The following is a 2791-nucleotide window of genomic DNA, read 5'->3' as shown; positions in this document are numbered from 1 at the left end:
CAACAATAACTTTATTTCTGTAATGACTTGGGGTCTTAACTATGCCATGTGCCCAGGATTACAGGATTTAAGTGTGGATTAAAAACGGCAAGTGATGCATAGTCACTGCTAGTAACTAGAGCAACACTTTACAGTTAAGTAATAAGACTGAGGGTTGGGGGAGGGGAAATCATTTCATTGATCATAGACTGGCTGAGGCGTTTGTGCTACTAAGCTGTTTCAAATAATGATATTTTGATAGGAATTAAGGTCAGTGGGACTATTACCTTGTGTTTTACCTAATTAGTTTAATAATGATGTGTGAAATTAAGAATTAGAGAAGGTAAAACATTAACTATTTCACAAGTCTGAATCCAAGAGTGAATGTTACACAACTCCATTCTCTCTTACAGCCTCTTATAGACCAATGCTTGGTTTGTCATTATCGCATTTATAAAGTTGTGAAGGGCAGGTATTTCATCTGAAAAACAATGATTTCAAAGGATAAGGACATTATTAATCATTGAATTCTGGTTCATAATATTTGTTACATTCAAATCAAAGCGTCCAAGAGCCTTGAACAACTGGCATAGAGGGAGGGATCGGTTACAGGGTGGGATGCAGGTTTATCTTGGAAGATTAAAGATATTATTGAAAACCCTCTGTGTTCTGTATTAATAGTATTCAGTCTGTATATATCTAACAGTTCTTGGATGACAAGGATATTTGATTTATTTTTCTGGGTATGTAGTAAATTTAAATTAACACATTGTCCTCTCTTACAGACGACAGGAGCTAGAAAATGGTGTTTGGTATCCAGAAGCGCATCCAGGACCACCTGGTGGAGCGAAGAATCCGCAGAACTCGGCTGGTGACCAAAGATGGCCGCTGCAACATTGAATTTGGCAATGTGAAATACGGCAACCACTTTGCTTTCCTCGTGGACTTCTGGACAACCTTCGTGGAGTTCCGCTGGCGCTTTGTCCTCTTCTTCTTCATCACCTCCTTCACCCTGAGCTGGTTCATCTTCAGCCTGCTGTGGTTCTGGATTGCCCGGAACAACGGGGATCTGAAGTGGCAGAACCCCTCAAACGACCACACCCCCTGTGTGTGGAACGTCGTTGGTCTCACTACAGCCTTCCTCTTTTCCCTGGAGACCCAGACCACCATCGGGTATGGTGTACGCGCCATTACCCCTCACTGTCCGGTTGCTGTAGCCCTCATCATTATCCAGACTCTCATAGGGGCCCTCATACACTGCTTCATATGTGGAGTCATCGTATCCAAGATATCCCTCCCTAAGAAAAGGGCCAAGACCATCACATTCAGTGAAATGGCAGTCATCTGTCCTAAGAAGGACTTCCTTTGCCTCATGATAAGAGTGGCCAACTTACGCAAGACCCTGATGATCGGGAGCCAAATCTACGGCAAGCTGTTGAGGACAACCGTCAAACCCGATGGGGAGACAATCATCATGGACCAGGTGAACATTGAGTTCATGATGGACGCTGGGAAGGACAACCTCTTCTTTGTGTGCCCTCTCACACTCTACCATGTGATTGACAAGGCTAGCCCTTTCTTTGACATGGCAGAGGACACCTTCCATAAACAGGAGTTTGAGCTGGTGGTCTTTCTGGACGGCACAGCCGAGACCACCAGCTCAGCCTGCCAGGTCAGGACATCCTTCATCCCTCAGGAGATCATGTGGGGTTACAACTTCCTGCCCATCATCTCCCGCAGCAAAGAAGGCAAGTACATAGTGGACTTCTCCAACTTCTCCAAGGTGGTGGCGGTGACCACTGCACACTGTGCATACTGCTTCCACAACATAGTAGGACACCACCTCCCCTCCATTAATGGAATCGACAACGGTGGATTTGGAGTGATTGGTATCCTAGAATAACTTAATATGACAAAGATGTGAACTTTTGGATGCAAAATGTATAATATGCATAGTTGAAGTCGGAAGTTTACATACACTTAGGTTGGAGTCATTTAAAATCGTTTTTCAACCACTCCACAAATTTCTTGTTAACAAACTATAGTTTTGGGAAGTCGGTTAGGACATCTACTTTGTGCATGACACAAGTAATTTTTCCAACAATGAATTACAGACAGATTATTTCACTTGTAATTCACTGTATCACAATTCCAGTGGGTCAGAAGTGTACATACACTAAGTTGACTGTGCCTTTAAACAGCTCGGAGAATTCCAGAAAATGATGTCATGGCTTTAAAATCTTCTGATAAGCTAATTGACATAATTTTAGTCAAGTGGAGGTGTACCTGTGGATGTATTTCAAGGCCTACATTCAAACTCAGTGCCTCTTTTCTTGACATCATGGGAAAATCAAAAGAAATCAGCCAAGGTTGATCCTTGGGAGCAATTTCCAAACGCCTGAAGGTACCACGTTCATCTGTACTAAAAATAGTACGCAAGTGTAAACACCATGGGACCACTCAGCCGTCATACAGCTCAGGAAGGAGATGCGTTCTGTCTCCTAGAGATGAACGTACTTTGGTCCGAAAAGAGAAAATCAATCCCAGAACAACAGCAAAGGACCTTGTGAAGATGCTGGAGGAAACAGGTACAAAAGTATCTATATCCACAGTAAAACGAGTCCTATATCGACATAACCTGAAAGGTCGCTCAGCAAGGAAGAAGCCACTGCTCCAAAACCGCCATGAAAAAGCCAGACTACGGTTCGCAACTGCACATGGGGACAAAGATCGTACTTTTTGGAGAAATGTCCTCTGGTCTGATGAAACAAAAATAGAACTGTTTGGCCATAATGACCATTGTTATGTTTGG

At 43.2% G+C, this 2791-nt stretch overlaps 1 pseudogene; it reads left to right on the top strand.

Moving 5' to 3' along the window:
* The first annotated feature begins 781 nt into the window (after positions 1-781).
* Positions 782-1903, top strand: LOC115204944 (ATP-sensitive inward rectifier potassium channel 1-like; annotated as a pseudogene).
* Positions 1904-2791: the final 888 nt, after the last annotated feature.

This window comes from Salmo trutta, chromosome 13 (assembly GCF_901001165.1).
Source record: "Salmo trutta chromosome 13, fSalTru1.1, whole genome shotgun sequence".
NCBI classification, from domain to species: Eukaryota; Metazoa; Chordata; class Actinopteri; order Salmoniformes; family Salmonidae; genus Salmo; species Salmo trutta.
Note: the sequence above shows the minus strand (reverse complement) of the source record. Positions and strands in the feature narration are given on the sequence as shown.